The 24,593-nt window shown below is 46.9% G+C and overlaps 1 long non-coding RNA gene and 1 pseudogene across 3 annotated transcripts in view; one reads left to right on the top strand and one right to left on the bottom strand.

Moving 5' to 3' along the window:
- Window positions 1-17,906, bottom strand: part of LOC308626537 — a 26,360-nt gene extending 8,454 nt beyond the window's left edge. The window contains exons 1-5 of one of the 2 annotated variants that reach the window (XR_014017260.1): window positions 17,133-17,906; window positions 15,805-15,881; window positions 9,327-9,403; window positions 8,672-8,914; window positions 4,021-7,949 (exon numbers count right to left, since the gene is read on the bottom strand). This is a non-coding gene — a long non-coding RNA (uncharacterized lncRNA). The remainder of the gene's footprint in view (window positions 1-4,020; window positions 7,950-8,671; window positions 8,915-9,326; window positions 9,404-15,804; window positions 15,882-17,132) is intronic. The other variant, XR_014017261.1, reaches the window with a different exon arrangement.
- Window positions 11,422-24,593, top strand: LOC308626536 (putative ATP-dependent RNA helicase DDX28; annotated as a pseudogene). Its single transcript, XR_014017908.1, has 3 exons — window positions 11,422-11,645; window positions 18,125-19,660; window positions 23,626-24,593. The product of XR_014017908.1 is annotated as a putative ATP-dependent RNA helicase DDX28 (transcript).

The raw sequence follows: 24,593 nt of genomic DNA, 5'->3' as shown, positions 1-24,593 counted from the left end.
TTTAAAGTTGCTCTTGTGGGAAACAGCCACAGGCGGCAGCATTTCTACATTTCCAACTCTGGGTTTTTGGGCAACAGAGCTTTCCTGGAAATTGTGTTAGTAAGCAGCAAATTAGAGTGGAATGTGCCAGCGAAAAGCCCCAAGAGTTTATATCTCCTAAATTATTGTTTGTTTTTTAAATTTAACTTTAATTAATTATCAGAGCAAATTTGATAAAAATGTAGATTCTCCTAGGTGTACAGTTTCTGATTCATCCTATCAATGTATCTGTCTATTCCTCTTTGGATCCTTTCCCGTGTATGTTATTATAGAGTGTTGAGTAGACCTCTCTTCGTATTCCATAGGTATTGTGTGATTATATATTTCATATGTATTAGTACATGTCTGTTAACCCCCATATCCTAATTCATACATTCCTTACACCTTTCCATTTGGTTGAACATAATTTGGTTTTCTGAATCTATGTGTGTCTTTCTCTTGGAAATTATTTCATGGGTATCAATTTTTAGTTAACACCTATAAGTGATGTCATAGGATGATGTCTGGTCTTTCGGTTTCTATCTTACTTCATGTTGGGTGATTATCTGTAGATCCTTCTATGGTGGTGCCAACGGCACTGTTCCATGCTTTTTCATGGCTAATATTCCATTGTGTACATGGACGACTTCTTCTTGGTGCATTTTTCTGTTGATGGATATTTTTGTTTCTTCCAGGTCTTGGGATGGTACATGTTGCTGCAGTGCAGGATTGCCAGCCTGTGTCTTTTTGATTCTGGTCTACTCATGTGATAGGCCCATTAGTGGGCCTACCAGATCACATGGTAGCTCCATTTTTACCCTTAAACGCACCTCCAATCTGGTCTCACTACTGGCTGTTACCAGGTTTCATCCCACCAGCAGCTAAAGGGTACACAGTTCTCTAAAACCCCTTCAGCATTTATTCTTTTAGACTTTTTTTGCTGATAATCATTCTGACGGCTGTGAGGTGAACGTTTTCGTACACTGGACTTGCATGGCTTTATTAATTCCTGATGTTCAGCCTTTTTCCGTTCCCATTTTTTTAACAAAAAAAGAAAGGAAAAGAAACAGAAGCCAAATGTGCATAAATTATGCCTCTTGAAACTGTCGGTTTGAAATATGGACGTCTTTTGAATTTTTGGGTCGATATATGACCCCAGGATTTGTTTTCAGGGCAGGTGTCATTTACAGGCCTGCAATGATTTTGAATATCAACTATTAGCGCTGGGATTAAAGCTGCTGTTGCGTGAAACGGCCACAAGGTGGCAGCAGTTCTCCTTTACCAAATCTGGTTACTAGGGCAACAGAGCCTCAAAGGAAGTCGTGTTCTAGGTTGTAATTTAGAATGGAATGTGCCAGGAGAAAGCCCCTTAAGTTTGTCTCACTACTTCTTGTTCGTTGTTTTTATTTAATTTTCATTTTTTATCACAGCAAGTTTGATTACAGGGTTTGGCTTGTTCTAGGTGTGCAAGATGTGTTTCTTTTACACATAAACATATGTCTATTCTTCCTGGGATTCTTATCCCATGTACGTTATGACAGAATGTTGAATAGTCTTCTCTTGGTATTCCGTAGGTCTTTGGTGATTATATATTTCACCTGTGTTTGTATACGTCTGTTAACCCCAATATCCTAATGTATCCAATCCACACACCTTTCCATTGGTGAACCATAAATTTGTTTAATGAATCTCTGATAGCCCTTCTCTGTGGGAATATCTTCACTGGTATCCATTTTTAGGTAACACCTATAAGTGATATCATACGATACGTGTCTTTCTCTTTCTGACTTACTCCAGGTTGTGTGATTACATCTAGAATCATCTACAGTGCTGCACAGGGCAATGTGTCCTTTTTTTCCTTGGCTAATATTTTGTCTGTACTTGTACCAGTTCTTCTTTGTCCACTCATCTGTTGCTGGACTTTTTGGTTACTTCCATATCTTGGCTATTGTAATACTGTGCAGTGCACATTTGCCTTCCTGTGCCTTTCCAATTCTGTCTTCTTTGGTTATAGGTCCAGGAATGGGCCTGCTGAATGATATTGTAGCTCAATGTGTACCTTTTAAAGGCATCTCCATTCTGTTCTCATTAGTGGATCTTTCAAGGGTACGTCCAACTGAAAGTTGAGGTTATGCATTTCTCCACAAACACTTCAGCATTTATTGTTTATAGGTTTCTTGCTGATGGTTATTCTGAGGTGTACCAGCTGAAACCTCTTTGTAGCTGAATTTGCGTGTGTCTCATAATCCGTTGAAATTAAGCTTTAAGGCATGTCCATTTTACTTTTCAAACTGTGATTACAGCTTAGCTCTACAAAGTGTTTTCTTAAAGTATGTGTCACATTTTGAAATTTATTGGCCATTACCTCCCTCAAGGCATTTTGTGGGCAGGTCTCATTTACAGCCATGCAGTACTTGTTCACATGAAGTGACCATTAGCACAGGTTTTAAGCTGCTTTTGCAGGTAATGGACAGAGTGTGGCAGCCTTTCTACGTTCCCCATGCTGGTACTAGGGAAACAGACCTTCCTGCCACTGGTGTTCCTCGGTTATAAATTAGAGAGGAATGTGCCCAGATAAACCCCCAAATGCTTACGTCTCCTTACTTATGTTTGTTTTTAAATTTAATTTATACTTTTTTTTTTTTTTTTTTTTTTGCTGTACGCGGGCCTCTCACTGCTGTGGCCTCTCCCGTTGCGGAGCACAGGCTCCGGACACACAGGCTCCGCGGCCATGGCTCGCGGGCCCAGCCGCTGCGCGGCATGTGGGATCTTCCGGGATAGGGGCACGAACCCGTGTCCCCTGCATCGGCAGGCGGACTCTCAACCACTGCGCCACCAGGGAAGCCCTAATTTATACTTTTTATTGGAGTAATATTCCATTGTGTACATGGACCACTGCTTCTTGGTGCACTCCTCTGTTGATGGACATTTTCGTTGCTTCCAAGTGTTGGCTATGGTAAGTATTGCTGGAGTGCAGAATTGCCAGTCTGTGAGGTTTTGATTCTCATTTTCTCAGGTGACAGGTCCAGCAGTGGGTATGACTGATTGCCTGGTAGCGCAATGTTTCCCTTTTCAAAGCACCTCCATTGTGTTTTCATTAGTGGCTCTTACCACGTCCCCCTTAGAACGGAGGGTACGCACCTCTCCACAATTGCTTCAGCATTTATTGCTTGCAGCATTTTGTTAATGGCCATTCTGACTGCTGTGAGCTGATAGGTTTTTGTAATTTGGGTTTGCATGTCTTTATAAATTCCTAAAACTCAACATTTTTCCAAGCTTTGTGTTTTTAAAAAAAGGAGAAAAAAGTATGCATACAATAAACCTTTTCAAATTGTCCTCTTGGAAGGTTGCCCTCTTTTGAATTTCTTATTCAATTTTCGACCCCAGGATTATTTTGGTGGACAGGTGTCATTACAGAACTGCAAGATTGGTGAATAGTTAGTGACCATTAGCAGTGGGCTTAAAGCTGCTGTTGTGTGAAACGGCCACTAGGAGGCAGCATTTCTCCATTCCCCAATCTGGGTAGTAGGACAGCAGAGCCTTTCTGGAAGTCGTGTTTCTAGGTTGTAAATTAGAATGTAATGTGCCAGGAGAAACCCCCATACGTTTATGTCTCATTACTTCTTGTTGGTTGTCTTAATTTTTGTAATCGGTGTAATGATTAGAATATTGTTTGTCCTAGGTGTACACAATCTGGTTCATTTGTACATTTCATATGTCTATTCATATACAGATCCTCTTCCCATGCAAAATATTACACAGTGTTCCGTAGACCTCCCTTGCTATATGGTCGGTCTTTTTGACACATGTATATAATATGTATTGGTATACATAACACTGATCTTCATTTATCCATTCCCCCCACCTTTCCTTTTAGATAAGTATATTTTTTCCTACATTTGTTATTGTCTTTCTCTGTGGAAATACGTATATTTGGGCCAGCTATTAGATAACGCCTATAAGTAATATCATAGGATATAGGTCTTTTGCTTTGCAAATTACCTCATGTTCCATGATTATCTCTAAGCTCATTTGTGGTGCCTCAAAAAGCAGTGTTTCATTGTTTTAAATGGGGAACGATCCATTGTGTACATGGACCTCTACTTCATTATCCATTCACCTGTTGATGGACATTTTGGTTGCTTCACCATCTTGGCTATTGTGAATAAGGCCACACAGTGCAGCTGTTGCAGCCTGTGTCTTCCCGATTCTGAACTTCTCAGGTGAGAGGCCTAGCGGTGGGCCTGCTGCGTCGAATGGTACCTCAATTTTTACTTTGCTAACACAGCTCCTTTCTGTTCTCATTATTGGCTGTTACCACTTTACATCTCACCAGCAGCTAGAGGGTACACAGTTCTCTAAAACTCCTTCAGTGTTTACTGTGTGTAGACTTTTTGCTGATCGTCAGTGGACAGGTGTGAGTTGTAAACTTTTTGTAGATTACAGTTGCATGAATCTAATAATTCCTGAGGTTGAGCGTTTATTCATTTTCCTTTTTTTTTTAAAGAGAGTGAGTCAAACTTACGTCTTCATAATATATTCTTGAAACATTTGCCTGTTCTGAAATTTTTTGTCCATTCCCTTCCGCAGCACAATTTTTTTAGGGCAGGTGTCCTTTACAGCGCTGAGTCCTTGTGAATGTTAAGTGACCATTAGCTGTGGGCTTAAAGCCGCGCTTGTGGGAAACGTCCACAAGCCGGCAGCATTTGTACATTTCCCACTCCGTTTCTGGGCAGTACAGCCTTCCAGGAAATCGTGTTAGTAGGCTGCAAATTAGAGTAGAATGTGCCAGGGAAAACCCCCAAGAGCTTATATCTCCTTTCTTCTTGATTGTTTTTAAATTTAGTTTTTATTAATTATCAGAGCAAATTCGATAAAAAATATTTTGTTTCTCCTAGGTGTACAGAATCTGGTTCATTATATCAATGTATCTGTCTACTCATTTTTGGAGCCCTTCCTGTGTAGGTTATTACAGAGTGTTGAGTAGACCTTTCTTGGTATTCCATAGGTATTTTGTGATTAAATATTTCATATGTATTAGTACATGTCTCTTAACCCCCATATCCTAATTCATCCATTCCTTACAACTTTCCATCAGGTTAAACGTACTTTTATTTTCTTAATCCATGCTTTTCCTTCTCTTGGAAATAAGTTCGTGGGTATCAATTTTTAGCTAACACCTATAAGTGATGTCATAGGATGTCTGTCTTTCCATTTTTTTCATACTTCAAGTTGGGTGATGATCTTTATTAGGTCCTTCTATGGTGGTGCACACGGCACACTTTTATTCTATTCCATGGCTAATATTCCATTGTGTACATGGACCACTTCTTCCTTGTACATTTTTCTGTTGATGGACCTTTTGGGTTCTTCCAAGTCTTGGCTATGGTTAATGTTCCTGCAGTGCAGGATTGCCAGCCGGTACCTTTTTCATTCTGGTCTGCTCAGGTGGTAGGCGCATGAAAGGACCTACCAGATCACATGGCAGCTCAATTTTTACCTTTAAAGGCACCGCCACTCTCTTCTCCCTACTGTCTCTTACCAGTTTATCTACCCGCAGCGGCTAGAGGTTACATAGTACTCTAAAACCTTTTCAGCATTTATACCTTTGTACACTATTCTCCTGGTGATCATTCTGATGGCTGTGTGGTAAAGGTTTCTGTAGATTGGATTTGCAATCTTTATTAATTGCTGACGTTGAGCATTCCCATTCCTTTTTTAAAGAAAAAAAAAAGAAAACACAAAATGTGCTTAAAATATGCCTTTTGATTCTGTTTTTGAAATGTTGACGTCTTTTGAATTTTCTGGTCGATTTACGACCCCAGGATTTTTTTCTTTGATGGTAGGTGTCTATTACAGGCCTGCAATTATTTTGAAAATTAAGTGACCACTAGCGCTGGGTTCAAAGCTGCTGTTGTGTGAAACGGCCAGAAGACAGAAGCATTTCTCCTTACCAAATCTGGTTACTAGGGCAAGACAGCCATAATGGAAGTTGTGCTGTAGGTTGTAAATTAGAACGGAAAGTGCCAGGAAAATCCCCTTAAGATTACGTCTCATTCCATCCTGTTCGTTTTTTAATTTAATTACTTTTGATCACAGCCAATTTGATTACAATGTTTTCTTTGTTCTAGGTGTGCAAGATGGGGATGTTTTACACATATACATATATCTAGTCTTCTTCAGATCCTTTTCCCATGTAGGTTATGACACAATGTTGAGTAGTCTTCTCTTGGTATGCCGTAGGTCTTTGGTGATTATATATTTCACATGCGTTTGTATCTCTCTGTTAACCCCAATAATGTAATGTATCCAATCCTCACACCTTTCCTTATGGTGGACCCTAAGTTGGTTTAATGAATCTGTAATTGCCTTTCTCTGTGGAAATATCTTCATTGTTATCAACTTTTAGCTCACACCTATAAGTGATATGATAGGATATGTGTCTTTCACTTTCTCACTTACCACAACTCGGGTGATTACTTCTAGACTCATCGATGGTGCTGCAAATGGCATTGTTTCATTTTTTCCCCAGCTAATATTCTATCTCTACATGTAGCAGTTCTTCTTTGTCCACCCATCTGTTGCTGGACTTTTTGGTTACTTCCATATCTTGGCTATTGTAATATGTGCAGTGCACATTTGCCTTCCTGTGCCTTTCCAATTCTGTCTTCTTTGGTTGTAGGTCCAGGAATGGGCCTGCTGGTTTATACTGTAGCTCAATGTTTACCTTTTAAAGGTATCTCCATTCTGTTCTCATTAGTGGCTCTTTCCAGGGTACATCCCACTGAAAGTTGAGGGTATGCATTTCTCCACAACACCTTCAGCATGCATGCATTCATTCATTCATTCATTTATTTTCGTTTGTTTGTTTTGCGGTACACGGGCCTCTCACTGTTGTGGCCTCTCCCGTTGCGGAGCACAGGCACCCGCGGCATGTGGGATCTTCCCAGAACGGAGTACGAACCCGCGTCCCCTGCATCGCAGGTGGACTCTCAACCACTGCGCCACCAGGGAAGTCCCAGCATTTATTGATTATGGGTTTCGTGCTGAAGGTTATTCTGAGGGGTGTGAACTGATACCTCTTTGTGGTTGAATTTCCGTGTGTCTCATAATCCCTTGACATTAAGCTTTAAGGCATGTCCTTCTTATTTTTCAAACTGTGATTACAGCTTAGCTCTTCAAAGTGTTTTCTTAAAGTATGTGTCACATTTTGAAATTTTTTGGCCATTACCTCCCTCAAGACATTTTGAGGGCAGGTTTCATTTACAGCCCTGCAGTACTTGTTCACATGAAGTGACCATTAGCACAGGCTTTAAAGCTGCTTTTGCAGGTAACAGCCAGAGGGTGGCAGCCTTTCTACGTTCCCCACGCTGGTACTAGGGAAACAGACCTTCCTGCCACTGGTGTTCCTCGGTTATAAATTAGAGAGGAATGTGCCCAGATAAACCCCCAAATGCTTACGTCTCCTTACTTATGTTTGTTTTTAAATTTAATTTATACTTTTTATTGGAGTAATATTCCATTGTGTACATGGACCACTGCTTCTTGGTGCACTCCTCTGTTGATGGACATTTTCGTTGCTTCCAAGTGTTGGCTATGGTAAGTATTGCTGGAGTGCAGAATTGCCAGTCTGTGAGGTTTTGATTCTCATTTTCTCAGGTGACAGGTCCAGCAGTGGGTATGACTGATTGCCTGGTAGTGCAATGTTTCCCTTTTCAAAGCACCTCCATTGTGTTTTCATTAGTGGCTCTTACCACGTCCCCCTTAGAACGGAGGGTACGCACTTCTCCACAATCGCTTCAGCATTTATTGCTTGCAGCATTTTTGCTAATGGCCATTCTGACTGCTGTGAGCTGATAGGTTTTTGTAATTTTGGTTTGCTGTCTTTACAAATACCTAACATTCATCATTTTTCCAAGTCGTTTTTGTTTCTGTTTAAAAAAAAGGAGAAAAAAGTGTGCATACAATATACCTCTTGAAATTGTCTTCTTGGAAGGTTGCCCTCTTTTGAATTTCTTATTCAATTTTCGACCCCAGGATTATTTTGGTGGACAGGTGTCATTACAGAACTGCAAGATTGGTGAATAGTTAGTGACCATTAGCAGTGGGTTTAAAGCTGCTGTTGTGTGAAACGGTCACAAGAAGGCAGCATTTCTCCATTCCCCAATCTGGGTAGTAGGGAAGGAGAGCCTTTCTGGAAGTTGTGTTCCTAAGTTGTAAATTAGAATGGAATGTGCCAGGAGAAACCCCCATACGTTGATGTTTCATTACTTCTTGTTGGTTGTCTTAATTTTTGTAATCGGGGTAATGATTAGAATATTGTTTGCCCTAGCTGTACACAATCTGGCTCATTTGTACATTATATATGTCTATTCATATACAGATCCTCTTCCCATGCAAAATATTACACAGTGTTCCGTAGACCTCCCTTGCTATATGATCGGTCTTTGTGACACATGTATATAATATGTATTGGTATATGTAACACTGATCTTAATTTATCCATTCCTCCCACCTTTCCTTTTAGATAAGTATAGTTTTTTCCTACATCTGTGAGTGTCTTTCTCTGTGGAAATATTTTCCTGTGGGTCAGTTATTAGATAACGCCTATAAGTAATATCATAGGATATAGGTCTTTTGATTTCCAACTTACCTCAGGTTCCATGATTATCTCTAGGCTCATCTGTGGTGCCTCAAAGAGCAGTAATTCATTGTTCTCCATGGTGACTATTCCATTGTGTACATGGACCTCTTCTTCTTTATCCATTCACCTGTTGATGGACATTTTGGTTGCTTCACCATCTTGGCTATTGTGAATAAGGCTGCAGTGCAACTGATACAGCCTGTGTCTTCCTGATTCTGGACTTCTCAGGTGAGAGGCCTAGCGGTGAGCCTGCTGCGTCGAATGGAAAACGTAGGGAGTAACCAGGCAAAGTCAGTTACCATGGCAGCCCTGGGAAAAACATTACCAAGTGACACTAACACTCCCAGGAGCCTACATTTGTTTCCACAATAAGTAAACCGTTCTCATTTCTGAAGTACTATACTGTGAAATATGCATCTCAGTCACAACTAGAGGTTACTCAATGTCTGCTGTGATCGGAGGAAAAGACAAGGGCCTTACACAGTACCTAAAGCAATGACAAGAAGGAACTAGGGGCCACGGGCAGAGACAGACAGGCTCAGACAGGCTCCTATCCCTATGACATTCAGAGGAGATCACGTTGTAAGGGCTCAAGCACGAGAAAGCAGCCACTAACCAGCTACCCTGTCTCAAATATGTGGAGAAAGTCAATGTAAATGCTTACCTATGTATTATTCTTTTCTGATCATTCTTTCAGTGTAGCCCTTCTGGCTTCGTGCAAAGCGATTCTTTGTTTTGGACCTGAAAAATGAGTGGCACATGTAAATGCGTGAAACATGTCACAGCAGACATCCAACGAGCACTTCAGCTAACGAACGAGGAGCTCCGAGTTCTGGGAAAGAATCGTAAAAGTAGTGTAGAATCACAATATCTTAGAGCATCCTTTATATGAAATCCCCTCTTGCATATCACCAGTCACTGGTCATCAGCCTATACATGAACTTTGCAGTGACAGAAAACCCAGCACTCTCTAGACAGGTCTAGGCACTTCTAGTTGCTACAGCAGTCTATATCAAATTCAGAATCTGATTCCCTGTCACGCATCAGTCCCAGTCTGCCTTCTGCAATGGTACAGCCCATGGCACACCTCATCTCTTTTCCATCTGGCACATTTCCCAAACACATGAGGACAATTTTGTTCTTCCTAAAGCTCTCCCACGTCACCCTACTAAATCACTGCTTCCTGCGTTTATGACTTTGAGGAGCCCCCAAGGTTTTCTCATCCCAAGGCCATGACAAGCAATGGCATCAGTGTGCCTGCTACAGATTCTGGGAAAGCGGCAAGGCCACACAGGGGTCTGGAAAATGTGACTGACAACCTGATGGGAGAGTACATGTGAGAACCTCAGCCCCTCTTCGGTCCTCAGCCTCTATCCAAGGTTTCTCCATAGCACACTATTGACATTTTGGGCCAGATAATTCTTTTGGGGTGCTGGGGAGGGCTGTCCTATGCGTTGTACGATATGTAGTAGCATCCTGGCCACTACCCACTAGATGTCTGCAGCACTGCCCCACCCGCCCCCACACCCCGGATGTGACAAAGAAAACTGTCTCCAGCCATTGTCAAACGTTCTGGAGGACGGGTGATGGCAAAATCACCCTCACTCAAGAGCCACTGCTCTTTCCAATGACTCTGTTCACCCATGAGGACTCAAAACCCTCTCCTCTGCTGGCTTAGCATTCAACTCTCCAGAACGTCTATCGTGTATCAAAATGCTATTTGAAATTTGATAGTATTTATCTCTATAACGGTATCTGATGAAAGTAAAACTCTTTCGCCAGATGTTAAGAACCTCCCAGGTGGTTAATCCACCTTTACCTTATCTCCTACCCAAGACACTGGAAATTACAGAAATGATCGGACACCCATTTTCGGTATCCGTTCAGGAAGTACCTGTTGTCTAAGGCTTTTTGGCAACCTGAACAACTGAACTAAAGTAAAATATTCTGCCTGACCGTGGCTTTGTGAGACAAGACACAAACCTGTAGCAGGACCCTCCTCTCTGCTGTTTACGGAATTGAGGTATCTGACTGGAAAGCCGTTGGAGGTGAACTACCCAAGAAAGCAGTGGGTTCAGGATGAGAATTTGGAAAGGGTGACAAGGGAGGGGAGAATGAACCTCAGCCGAAAAGAAAGGGGAAAAGTACCAAGAGATGAGTTCTCTTGACTGAAGAGAAGATACGCTGAAAGCCATCAGCTTGCCCTCGGGGCCCTCAGCTCTCTGGGGAGCTCTAAGGGAAGGGTGAGCCTGGACCTACGACTCCGGACTCCTGGTCTCGGCCCCCAGGCCTGACCCATTCACTCAGACTCTCAATAAATACTTGTATTCAGAGACCTTACACGGGGACCACATGTGGGAAAACATCGCCGCACCCTCATCATAAGTCACAGGGGGAGACCCGAACTGGCCAAGCCATGACAGGAGCTGTGAGGGCGACAAAAGAGCACGGCAGGGATCGGACATCGGATCGCCAGAAGCCCTCCGCCCTCCTGGTTCGTAATGCCAGGGCCCCATCGCCGCGTATCGCCGGACCCCGGTCCTGCCTCCGTCGCGCACCCTTCCCCAAGGTTGGCGGGGGTCTGGAGTCACCATCCCCGGTTCGGACCTACAGACCTCGCCGCTGCTGAGCTCTACAGATCCCGCTCCTTCCACACAGTTCGCCGAGTCCGCGGGCCTTACTGAGCCGCGCCGGCCACCGTCCGCGAGGCCTTGGCGCGCCTGTGACGTCACTGTCGTGCGCCTCTCCCGCAACAAGGGGTGTATGGCTCTCGCACGGCGGCTGCGGCTGTTGTCGCTCGCGGCTCGGTTGCTTCTGGCGCCTCGCCGGGACCTGACGGTCTGCGGTCCCATCGAGCCCTTGCCCGTGGTGCGCATCCTGCGGGCTCTACAGCGGCGGCAGGAAGAGCGGCAGAGTGGGCAGCGGAGCCCCCCGCGGCCGCTGCTGGCGCCACCTGGGCCGCTGCCACAACGACTGAGCTCACGTGCCGCAACTACTGAAGCCCACGCGCCTAGAGCCGGTGGCCCCCAACAAGAGAAGCCACCACAATGGGAAGCCGGTGCACCGCAACGAAGAGGAGCCCCCACTCACCGCAACTAGAGAAAGCCCACGTGCAGCAACGAAGACCCAACACAGCCAAAAGTAAACAAATAAATAAAAGGAAAAAAGATACAATACAGTATTGTTAACCATAGTTGCCATGCTGCACATTACATCCCAGAACGTATTTGTCTCGTAACTGGAAGTTTGTATCCTCTGACCACCCTCACCCATTTCCCCCCCCCCCACCTCATCCCCATAGGTTAAAATTTTAAATAGAGGAGCCCAGATAAACTTCAATGAGAAGGTGACATCTGAGCAGAGATTTGAGTTAGCCAAGTTCGTATCTAATGGAAGAGCGCACAGGAGAGGTAAGGGCCGGTGCAAAGACCCTGGGGCAGGAGCTTGTCTGGTGTGTTAGAAGAACAGGAAGGAGGCCACTGTTGGATGCAGCACCGAAAGGAGAAGAGGGTAATGGAAGTCAGATACACAATGGATGGAGAGCAGCGAGCAGGTAGGACACAGGGGTCGGACCCCGAATGGCCTTGTCGGACGCTCTGCGGGCTGTGTTCGCGCTTCACGGTAGGAGCCAGTGAAGGCTTTTAAGGAGAGGAGTGGCATGACTGATCACATTCCCCATGATCACGCCGACTGCTGTATGAAAAACAGACTGTGGGGGCCACGGTAGACACTGGCAGGTCATCAGAAGGCTCTTCTGCCATCGATGTCAGAGATGATGGTGGCTCAGGACGGAGAGATAGTAGGGGAGGTGGCGAGAAGTGGTCACATTCTAAAAATATTTCGAAGGTAGAGCAACAGGAGTAAAACGAAGAAAATCCAAATCCCTTGGCCCAGAGATAACTGTTAATTTATTTATTCTAAGCAAACTCGGTCCCTCCTAAAAACCACAAAGCTTGCCAAGGATGCTCTTCTCAGAGGTACTACCTTTGTACTACTCAGCCCACTCCGGCATGCCCTCCCCCTCTGCCACTCTCCCAAAACTGCTCTGATTCAAGTCACCAATTACCTCGAAGTGGCTCAGTTTATGAGACACTGACCTGTCCTCAATCGTGTTCTGCTGGCAGCACATGGCACGGTGAAGCCTCCCCTCTTGCTTGATCTCTCTCCTCCCTGGGTTCGTCGACCGCACACTCTCCCAGTTTTTCTCTCTACCCCTGCTTTGCAGTCTCTTTTCGTGGTTTCACCTCCTGCCCTCACATGTTGAGGTTGCTCCTCAGTCGTGGGCCCTCTTCCCTGCTAATTTCACACATCCTGCCCCACAAATTTATTCACTCCCATGGTATAAACTACTGGCCACGATCATCTCCAAAGGCATCCCAACCTCACACCAACTGCTCAAAACACATCCCCACTCGGATGTGTTAAGGGCATCTCCTACTCCACGTGTAGAAGACAAAGCCTTGATCAACTTTCCTAAGCCTCGTACTCTGTCTCCAATTATTTATTCAACGGACACTTACTGAGCCCCTAAGATATGCCAAGCACCGCTAGGCACTAGAGACAAAAAGATGAGGCAGGAGGGTAAGGTTCAATAGAACAGAGGGTTATAGAAAGGGAACTTACAGATATGTGTGAAAAAAAAAGTGTGCGTGGTGCTGTGATGGAGCACTTACGTAAGGCCGTAGGAGTCTAGCTCAGCAGCGAAGAGACTGATGGGGGTTGAGGAGGGCCTCCCTCAAAAAATAATCTCCGTGGACTTCCCTGGTGGCGCGGCGGCTCAGAATCCGCCAGCCAGCACTATTTACAATAGCCAGGACATGGAAGCAACCCAAGTGTCCATCGACAGACGAATAGATAAGAAGATGTGGCACATATATACAATGGAATATTACTCAGCCTTAAAAAGAAACGAAATTGAGTTACTTGTACTGAGGTGGATAGACCTAGAGTCTGTCATACAGAGTGAAGTAAGTCAGAAAGAAAAACAAATACCGTACACTAACACATATGTATGGAATCTAAAAAAATAAAAGAGTTCTGATGAAGCTAGGGGCAGGACAGGAATAAAGACTCAGATGTAGGGAATGGACTTGAGGACACGGGGAGGGGGAAGGGTAAGCGGCGATGAAGTAATAGAGTAGCACTGACATATATACAATACCAAATGTAAAATAGCTAGGTAGTGGGAAGCAGCGGCATCGCAAAGGGAGATCAGCTCAGTGCCTTGCCACCACCTAGAGGGGTGGGATCAGGAGGGTGGAGGCAGACTCGAGAGGGAGGGCATATGGGGATATACGTATGCATAGAGCTGATTCACTTTGTTATACAGCAGAAACTAACACACCATTGTAAAGCAATTATACTCCAATAAATATGTTTAAAACAAAACAAAAACAAGAATCCACCTGCCAATGCAGGGGACACGGGTTTGCTCCCTGCTCCAGGAAGATCCCGCATGCCTCGGAGCAACTAAGCCCACGAGCCACCGCTACTGAGCCCGTGCGCCACAACTTCTGAAGCCCGCGCACATAGAGCCCGTGCTCCGCAACAAGAGAAGCCCCTGCAGTGAGAAGCCCGTGCCCCACGACGAAGGGTAGCCCCTCCTCGCCGCAACGACAGAAAGCCCACACGCGGCAACGAAGACCCAACGCGACCAAAAATTGATTAGTTAAAGCTTATATTTAAAAAAACAAAAACAAAAAAATCTCTGCTGGGAATTCCCCGGTGGTCCTCTGGTTAGGACCCTGTGCCTCCAGTTCAGCGGGCCTGGGTTCAATCCCTGGTTGGGGAACTAAGATCCTGAAAGCCGGCACCGCAGCCCAAATAAAAATGAAATAAAATAAAATATATTAAAATAAAAAAAGAAAGGATCTCTGATTCAAGGTCTAAAGGGTGAGAAGGTGTTTATCAGGCCAATATGTGGGGAGAAAATTTTTCCCATTTCAGTAAGTAGCACCTCCATTTACCCAATTACACACCATTAACCCACATTCCCCACATCCAATTCATCGCTTACTCCTATTCGCCTCCAAGCCATCACTAACCTTCCAAATATGACTCTAACGTGCCTGCTTTACTCCACCTCCAAGGCCACCACTGTGCACAAAGCCAGTCTCCTAATGAGTCTCCCCAAATCTTCTCCCGCCCCCTCCTATCCATTCTCTTACAATAGCCAGTATGGTGTCTGAAAAAGGCATCTCTGCTAACACCACTTCCCTGTTTATACCCTGCAATGGCTTCCCACCAACTTTAGGATAAATCCCAAACAGATGATGGACTGGAGGTTGGAAGACCAGAAGGAGGTAGGGTGTTAGGTTAGAAAGAGGGATAAAGGGTCTAGGCAAACAGCGAAAAGGGCTGAAAAGAAAATGATCGGCACTTGTACAACAGTCCGGATGCAGGCAGGAGAATGCAGGAATAGCAAAGGAGTACGAATAGCCAGCCACTTTTTATTTCTGCAATGCCTTTGCAATTCCCAAAGTGCTTCACTTATAACTGTGATTCTCAAACCTAGCTGTACATTAGAATCATCTGGAGAGATTTTTAAAACTACCAATGGCCAGGCCTCACCCCATTTTAATCAGAATATACACTTCACTAGGGCAGGAATTTTGTCTGTTTCATTCACTGTCCATATGAAAAGTACCTGGGACATACATGGTGCTCAGAAAATATATACTGAATGAATAAATGAAGGAAGGAATGTACCACTATCACCTGAGATCCAAGGAGACATTCTTTTCAAAACTTAGGGAGTAAACAGGCAACGTCAGTTACCATGGCAGCCCTGGGAAAAACATTACCATGTGACACTAACATTCCCAGGAGCCTACCTTTGTTTCCACAATAGGTAAACCTTTCTCATTTCAAAGTACTATAATGTGAAATATGCATCTCAGTCAGAACTAGAGGTTACTCAATGTCTGCTGTGATCGGAGGAAAAGACAAGGGCCTTACACAGCATCTAAAGCAATGACACGAAGAAACTAGGGGCCACGGGCAGAGACACACAGGCTCAGACAGGTTCCAATCTCTATGACATGCTGAGGAGATTCACTTTGTAAGGGCTCGAGCACGAGAAAGCAGCCACTAACCAGCTACCCTGTCTCAAATATGTGGAGAAAGTCAATGTAAATGCTTACCTATGTATTATTCTTTTCTGATCGTTCTTTCAGTGTATCCCTTCTGGCTTTGTGCAAAGCGATTCTTTGTTTTGTACCTGAAAAATGAGTGGCACATGTAAATGGATGAAACTTGTCAGAGCAGACCTCCAAGGAGCTCTTCAGCTAACGAACGAGGAGCTCCGAGTTCTGGGAAAGAATCGTAAAAGTGGTGTAGAATCACAATATCTTAGAGCATCCTTTATATGAAATCCCCTCTTGCATATCACCAGTCACTGGTCATCAGCCTATACATGAACTTTGCAGTGACAGAAAACCCAGCACTGTCTAGACAGGTCTAGGCACTTCTAGTTGCTACAGCAGTCTATATCAAGTTCAGAATCTGACTCACTGTCACGCATCAGTCCCAGTCTGCCTTCTGCAATGGTACAGCCCATGGCACACCTCATCTCTTTTCCATCTGGCACATTTCCCAAACACATGAGGACAATTTTGTTCTTCCTAAAGCTCTCTTCTCCCACGTCACCCTCCTAAGTCACTCCTTCCTTCCTGTGTTTATGGCTTTGAGGAGCCCCCAAGGTTTTCTCATCCCAAGGCCATGACAAGCAATGGCATCAGTGTGCCTGCTACAGATTCTGGGAAAGCGGCAAGGCCACACAGGGGTCTGGAAAATGTGACTGACAACCTGATGGGAGAGTACATGTGAGAACCTCAGCCCCTCTTCGGTCCTCAGCCTCTATCCAAGGTTTCTCCATAGCACACTATTGACATTTTGGGCCAGATAATTCTTTTGGGGTGCTGGGGAGGGCTGTCCTATGCGTTGTACGATATGTAGTAGCATCCTGGCCACTACCCACTAGATGTCTGCAGCACTGCCCCACCCGCCCCCACACCCCGGATGTGACAAAGAAAACTGTCTCCAGCCATTGTCAAACGTTCTGGAGGACGGGTGATGGCAAAATCACCCTCACTCAAGAGCCACTGCTCTTTCCAATGACTCTGTTCACCCATGAGGACTCAAAACCCTCTCCTCTGCTGGCTTAGCATTCAACTCTCCAGAACGTCTATCGTGTATCAAAATGCTATTTGAAATTTGATAGTATTTATCTCTATAACGGTATCTGATGAAAGTAAAACTCTTTCGCCAGATGTTAAGAACCTCCCAGGTGGTTAATCCACCTTTACCTTATCTCCTACCCAAGACACTGGAAATTACAGAAATGATCGGACACCCATTTTCGGTATCCGTTCAGGAAGTACCTGTTGTCTAAGGCTTTTTGGCAACCTGAACAACTGAACTAAAGTAAAATATTCTGCCTGACCGTGGCTTTGTGAGACAAGACACAAACCTGTAGCAGGACCCTCCTCTCTGCTGTTTACGGAATTGAGGTATCTGACTGGAAAGCCGTTGGAGGTGAACTACCCAAGAAAGCAGTGGGTTCAGGATGAGAATTTGGAAAGGGTGACAAGGGAGGGGAGAATGAACCTCAGCCGAAAAGAAAGGGGAAAAGTACCAAGAGATGAGTTCTCTTGACTGAAGAGAAGATACGCTGAAAGCCATCAGCTTGCCCTCGGGGCCCTCAGCTCTCTGGGGAGCTCTAAGGGAAGGGTGAGCCTGGACCTACGACTCCGGACTCCTGGTCTCGGCCCCCAGGCCTGACCCATTCACTCAGACTCTCAATAAATACTTGTATTCAGAGACCTTACACGGGGACCACATGTGGGAAAACATCGCCGCACCCTCATCATAAGTCACAGGGGGAGACCCGAACTGGCCAAGCCATGACAGGAGCTGTGAGGGCGACAAAAGAGCACGGCAGGGATCGGACATCGGATCGCCAGAAGCCCTCCGCCCTCCTGGTTCGTAATGCCAGGGCCCCATCGCCGCGTATCGCCGGACCCCGGTCCTGCCTCCGTCGCGCACCCTTCCCCAAGGTTGGCGGGGGTCTGGAGTCACCATCCCCGGTTCGGACCTACAGACCTCGCCGCTGCTGAGCTCTACAGATCCCGCTCCTTCCACACAGTTCGCCGAGTCCGCGGGCCTTACTGAGCCGCGCCGGCCACCGTCCGCGAGGCCTTGGCGCGCCTGTGACGTCACTGTCGTGCGCCTCTCCCGCAACAAGGGGTGTATGGCTCTCGCACGGCGGCTGCGGCTGTTGTCGCTCGCGGCTAGGTTGCTTCTGGCGCCTTGCTGGGACCTGACGGTCCGCGGTCCCAATGAGCCACTGCCCGTGGTGCGCATCCCGCGGGCTCTACAGCGGCAGCAGGAAGAGCGGCATAGCGGCCAGCGTAGCCCCCCCGCGGCCGACGCTGGCGCGTCCTGGGCTGCCACTGATGTCAGCGTGGCCACCCGAGTTGAACCAGCCGGCTCACCTCACGCTGGGCTCTTGGAACCCGCGCCACTCTCTTCGTGCGGCTGGAGGAATCGGCGCACCCACGCGGACCATTTCTCCATCAAGTGCGCGCAACATGAGGCTCCACCACTGCGGAACCTTTCGCCCAAGGGCAGCTGCACTGAAGTGTGTCTGGAGCTCCCCGTTCTGAGCGCGCTACAGGAGGCTGCTCCCGAAGTTGTTCGGCCCACAAACGTGCAGTCGAGTACCATTCCCCCACTTCTTCGCGGCCGCCACATTCTCTGCGCCGCAGAAACCGGCAGTGGCAAAACTCTCAGCTACATGCTACCTCTCCTTCAACGGCTGTTGGGCCAGCCAAGGCTGGACCCCTGTCGTATCCCTGCTCCTCGAGGCCTGGTTCTTGTGCTTTCTCGAGAATTAGCCGAACTGGTACGTGCCGTGGCCCAGGCCTTGGGCAGCTCCTTGGACCTCCAGGTGCGGGAGTTAGGGGGAGGCCATGGCATGAGGAGGATCCGGCTGCAACTGTCCAAACAACCTCCAGCAGATATTCTGGTGGCCACTCCGGGGGCTCTGTGGAAGGCCCTGAAAACTCAACTGATCAGCCTGGAGCCCCTCTCCTTCTTGGTGTTGGATGATGCAGACACGCTGTTGGATGAAATCTTCCTGGAACTGGTGGATTACATCTTGGAGGGGAGCCATATAGCAGAAGGCCCAGCTGACTTAAAAGACCCCTTCAATCCCAAAGCTCAGTTAGTGCTGGTGGAGGCCACGTTTCCCGAAGGTGTAGGCCAGCTGCTGAGTAAAGTTGCCAGCTTAGACTCTCTAACCCCCGTTACCAGTGACAAGCTCCACTGCATCATGCCTCATGTCAGACAGACATTCATGAGGCTGAAGGTGACTGGGTTGGTACAGATCCTTAGGCAGCATGACAGAGCATATAGGACTGGCGCCGCAGGAACTGTTCTGGTGTTCTGTAATTGCTCCAGCACTGTGAACTGGCTGGGGTATATATTCTGGATGACCACAAAATCCAACACTTAAGACTGCAGGGACAAATGCCAGCCTCAATGAGAGCAGGCATCTTCCAGTCCTTCCAGAAGGGCTCCCGAGACATTCTTCTCTGCACAGACATCGCCTCTCGGGGCCTGGACAGCACCCAGGTGGAGCTAGTCATCAATTATGATTTCCCTCTCACCCTGCAAGACTACATCCACAGAGCAGGGAGGGTGGGCCGGGTGGGGAGCGAGGTGCCAGTCATGTCGTCAGCTTTGTGACCCATCCCTGGGACGTGAGCCTGGCTCAGAAGATTGAACTGGCAGCTCGCCAGAGGAGAAGCCTTCCAGGACTGGGGTCCTCAGTGAGAGAGCCTTTGCACCAGCAAACCTTATTGCAGCAGGCTTATATATGATGCCATAACAGGGACCTTTCCCTCTGTGCTGGATGGGTGAGCACACTTGTCAGTAGGGTGCTCTGGGCTGCCTAGTCACCTTCCGAAGACCCGGGCTGCTGTCTGGCTTCAAAAGGTAAGTTGCTGGCCAACACTTGAGGGTGAACTACTGAGCTTGGCTCTCTGTAGTCTTTCACGTGAAGAATAATGTCGATCTTGGCTCTGTATTATGTCATGGTTTCTAACAATAAGCGATGTTTCTATGGGTGCCCCTTAATAACAGTTTCCACTGGGGCAGAATTCAGTAGACCCTGAGAAGATTCACACTCCAAACTACCACACTTAGGACGAAGGCTCTTTCAATTGATGTTTTAGTTTAAATTTTGTTTCCTGCCCCCAAACATCCATTAAGCCTCCAGGAGAAGGAAAAGGGGATGTGACTAGCAATAAAGAGAAATTTTCTTCACAACAATGGCCATGGCAAGCTTAGGCACTTTTGGTGAAATCTCTCTGGGAAGTACTGGCAGAGGAATAAAAGGCAAACTGACACAGAAATATTGCTTGGTGTGCATTTCCAGGCTCTGCCTTCTTTCTCATCTCTTGGTGGCAGGTGGAGGAAGAGAAGAAAAGGTTAAACTTTTTTATAAACCAGCAGAATAAGCTTATAACATCCTCTCACTATCTCTGCATAGGTTCTAGTCTCTGCAGCATTATATAAGCTTTGCCCAAAGTAATGAACTGTTGAAAGTCAAATGTAATACTTCACCAAACAACTTAAAAATGCTTGCGCACTGGAAAGGGTTAAGTTGCAGAGAACACAAATGGACCCAGAGCAACCTTTGCCGAAAGAGAATATTGTGCTAAATGTACAGTCATAGCTCTTTTCCATATGAAGAAACAGTCAGAAGGATAAAAGAACTTGGTCAAAATCACACAAGTCAGTAGGAAAGAATCTGGTTTGTCTGTCCTCAGGGTTGTGTTCTTTAACCACCAGGCTAGCTTTTCTCAAATCTGATTCATGCATAGAATAACTATACACCTCTGCTTGCCTTGAATATTCCCTGTTTATACATATGCCTGCTGCAGTTTTTAATATTGCCCACTTTGACTCCCAAAAGCAACCGAGAATACACAATAATTTGGTCTCTCTATCCATGGACCACTGTGGTGGGACTGCCCAGGAAGCTTATGGAAAGTGCAGCTTCCTGAGCCCTACTCCAGATCTAGATAAGTTTTCTGAGGGTTGGCTCAAGAATCCAGGTAGAAGGCTTTTTAAGTGGTTTGGTGGAACCCCCCAGGTGATTCTCTCGCTCTCTTAAGTTAATAAACCGTTTATTCTGCCTCCCCCAGATGCCCAGCCAGGTCCTGTTAAGGTAGGAGTCCCCACACCATATCAGAGGGATGCTCCCAGCCAAGTAATCTCCGGAGCCTTGGAGATTCTGAATGGTCTCATGCTGGCCCACCTGCCATGACAAACCTCCGCCAAAGCATTCCCCTTCACATTTTACCTTCTACCACTCCCAAAGGCAGTCTGCTCCAATGAGGCCTGACTTCGTCTGTCCTAACGGGCACCCACTGATTCAAGCAGTTTAGGGATAGAAGATGCTGTGGCTCTCAACCAGGGTGGCCCAACCTCTAAAAGGGTAGTCCAAGCAGTCTCTACCTCCTGGGCACATCCCCTCTGCAACAGCCCCAGTAAACGAAGGTCCCATCTTTGCTTTTTCAAGGTCGGCAACAGGGAGTCCCCTCCTAAAGAAGGTTCTCTCTCATTGCCACACTATCAAAGGCTGCCCCAAATGTGGTTCCTTCCTGTGGGCCTGATCAGGCTAAGGGCAGAGTTGTTTCTTTCCTTCTGTGAGTCGGACCAAGTTGTCTTACTAACCCCTCTTCACAGTGTTGACCATGATTTTCACGGGGGCTGCTGCTGAGCCTTTATCTCATCCTTTCATGGTGGAGAGAGAGAGGATTATAATGATTTTTACTTCTAGGGGAGAGGGGAGTGTAATGATTATGTTGTCATTTTGTATTATGTCCTTTTGTCATGAATTTGTTTTGAATTTCATATTAAAATGGGCCCACCATTCCCACTTTGTGAGGTCATTCAGCACCCTCATTTTGCACCTTTAACATCTCTCTCAGTATCACTTGGAAATGTTTGAAATGGCATGAGCTTGTCCTCACATTCCTATCAGCTGTAAATCCGGAGCCCCGACATGAACGTAACACCTGAGCAGAACACCTCTCCACTACCTGTGTAACACTGGGTAGGCTCCTTAACATCTTGGTTTTTCTAAGCCCTCAGGTGTAAAAATGTGAGGGTTCTATGAATTTATATTTGGGGCAGGACAAGGTCGAGAAGAGTGTGTCTTTGCTTGTATTCTTCCAAACTGGAATGTCTTCCCTCTCTTCCCCATGGGTCCAAATCTCACTTGTCCTTCAGGCCCACTGCCAAGGAGCCTTCCCTGATTCCCCAGTCCACACAATTCTCTGCCTCTTCGGGTCAGTGCCATACAACCTAGCTGTCTCTTAACGTTAATCTTGCCTCTCAAGCCAATTTCAGAATGTGGGTCTCTCTTGCCCTCCTGGGGCCCCTGGGGCTGTACCAGCCCACCTGCACGCCCCACGTGGGGTGTCTACTAGACTAGGGCATGGGTGGGGAAGCCCAGGGGTGAGGGGCCAGGCAGAGTACCTCTGCCTCCACCCTGCTCTCCTCCACAAAACTGCCCCTCCTCCTGAAGCCTGACCGCAAGTCACAGGTTCCTTATTATGACCTCACTGGGTAGTGATGACCTCACAGGCCTTCTCACAGTTTCCATGGCAGCATAACTATGGAAATGTGCTGCCCTCAGAGAAACTTCCCTACCAGTTCTCCACCAGATACCAATCTCTTTGGTTGTCTGAGAGAGAGTGTCTGACCGGATCGTCTATATTTACTCAAACCTGTGCTCTGTTCCCTGGCTGGGCAGTGCAGCAGGTACACCGAGACTGGGCATCTGTAGAAGAGGCATGGTGTATACACAACCTCACCTGGCTGCCACATGTTCCTGTGGGGCTTGCCCACTACGTAAACCTCAGCACTTTCCCAGCTGTAAGTAATACCAGTGACCTGGGACACCTTCAGGGTCCCACAGTGCTCACTGCTGAGGACAAGTGAAAGGTCATCCCTGAACTAGTGTGCAGGAAGCTTCTGATCTTTATAAATGTTGCCTTCCGCTTTGGGCTACAGGATGCTTCCATTCAGACCCTTTCCTGATTGGCCTCTTAGCAAAAGGCAAGTGCGTTTTTGTTGGCAGATGGTAAACGGAGCAGTTTGAGGAAGAGGGCCACTCTTGAACCGCACCTTCAAACCCAGGCACCTCTGTGTTGTCATGTACACATCTATATCGGTCCCCTCAGACACATCCCATACTGAGCTGCTGAGTACTAGGGGAGAGGGTGGTGCCTTATTCATGGGAAGACCGGAAGGACCAAGGGGGGTGATGAAGTGCTAATGAGACTGGAGGGCTGAGCAGATGGTGTCCCAGGAGGCTGGGTGGATGTGAGCCTACACTTGGTACCCAGAACCCGGTTCTGAGTCTCCTGATCACTCTGCCTCAGTACTTGGCCTTGTTCTAATCTAGATAAAAGTATCAGAGGGCTAGAGTTCAGTGTGGTTGTAACAGGCATTATAAATGGGGCCCAAGAGGGGTTGCCAAGGTGGGAGTGGTCCTTAACCAATTTATATTAGGTTATCTTTTTCCAAAACTTGAAAGACGTTTCCATTAAAGCCTCAGAAGTGACACACTGCAAGAAATGTTTTCTCTGTTGTGGAAGGGAGAGATGGAGAGGATCATGATTGCAATTTCTTTCGGGTTCTACTGTTTTCCCTGGCAACGGTGAAGAGACTACCTCACCTGATGCAGCCATAGGCTCTAGGAATTGCTTTTACAGCCAGTGTCCCTTCTCTAGGGACTCATAGAGGTGATGGGCCAAGTCTGTGTTTTGGATGTCAAGTAGATTAAAGGTCTTCAGCCAGAAACTGGGAGAGACATGAGAGAGGGAAATTCTGGCAGGAGACTGTGTACAGCAGAAGTGACTGATCAGTTCTGATTTTCTTTGCAGCAGCTGTGGCTCCCATTTCTCCTCCTAAACCTGGTCACTACCATGTCCTCAACCGAGGGTGTGGAGAAACGCAGTTGGGCCGGCATGGGGAGACATACTGCCTGGTTGGTGGCTACCGGGCCTACGGGGATGCTCCTTTGGCCATGCCAGCAAAGGCGGAAGCCGAGAAGCCAGTCCCCAGACGTGCTCCCGAGAGAAAGCACGCTCCGGAAGAGTCGGACGAAGATCTCGGTTGCTCCAGACCCAAAATCCGGCGATTGTAGCATGGTACCAGGAGGCGGACTCCACAGAATCTTGCTGGCTGAACCATTCTGAAGACAGGGCAATGGTTTAACTGCCTAAGACAGCGAATGCCTCTTCCTGCAGTGACCCCTCCCGCCCCCCCCCCCACTGCCCACTACCCCAGATTAGAACCTGCGTCGTTCTGTCTGAGCCTTCCTCAGCCAGGAGCCTCCCTGCACACTCAATGCCCATAAGCCAGGAGCCTCAGAAAGTGAGGTTTGAAATGAGAGTCTGCCCTGAACATCCCAGGGCGGAAGCTGGCCTGGAAGAAAACCTGGCATTCCTCTGCTCAATCCTCACGGGCCCCTTTGTGAGCCGAAGAAAGTGAAGTCTGCACTCTGCGAGCCGAGGAGGATGCAGGAGCAGATACACGGTGCAGAGAAGCCTTAGCAGTCTACCACATGGGCTCCTGCCCTGGGCCATTGTCAGCGGCCACCACCACAAACCAGTGGGGAGCTGGGCTTTTTGAAACTGAAAGCAGCAATCTGTGGCTTCCCAAAGAGCCTCCTGCCTGGGGTCTCAGGAGGCAGGATAGAGAGGCCCAGGAAGCCCTGCTCCCTGAAGCAAGAACAGGATGGAGAGTCAAGCAGCACGCACCCTGTCCCGAGGTTCACATGCTCCTTTATTGCCAGGCCTTTCCGTCCCCAGTGGCGTCCCTTACTGCTCAATAAAATGCTTTTCTGTAA

Source organism: Mesoplodon bidens (genome assembly GCF_964165515.1).
Source record: "Mesoplodon bidens genome assembly, chromosome: 13".
NCBI lineage: Eukaryota > Metazoa > Chordata > Mammalia > Artiodactyla > Ziphiidae > Mesoplodon > Mesoplodon bidens.
This window is presented reverse-complemented; position numbering and strand designations above follow the sequence as displayed.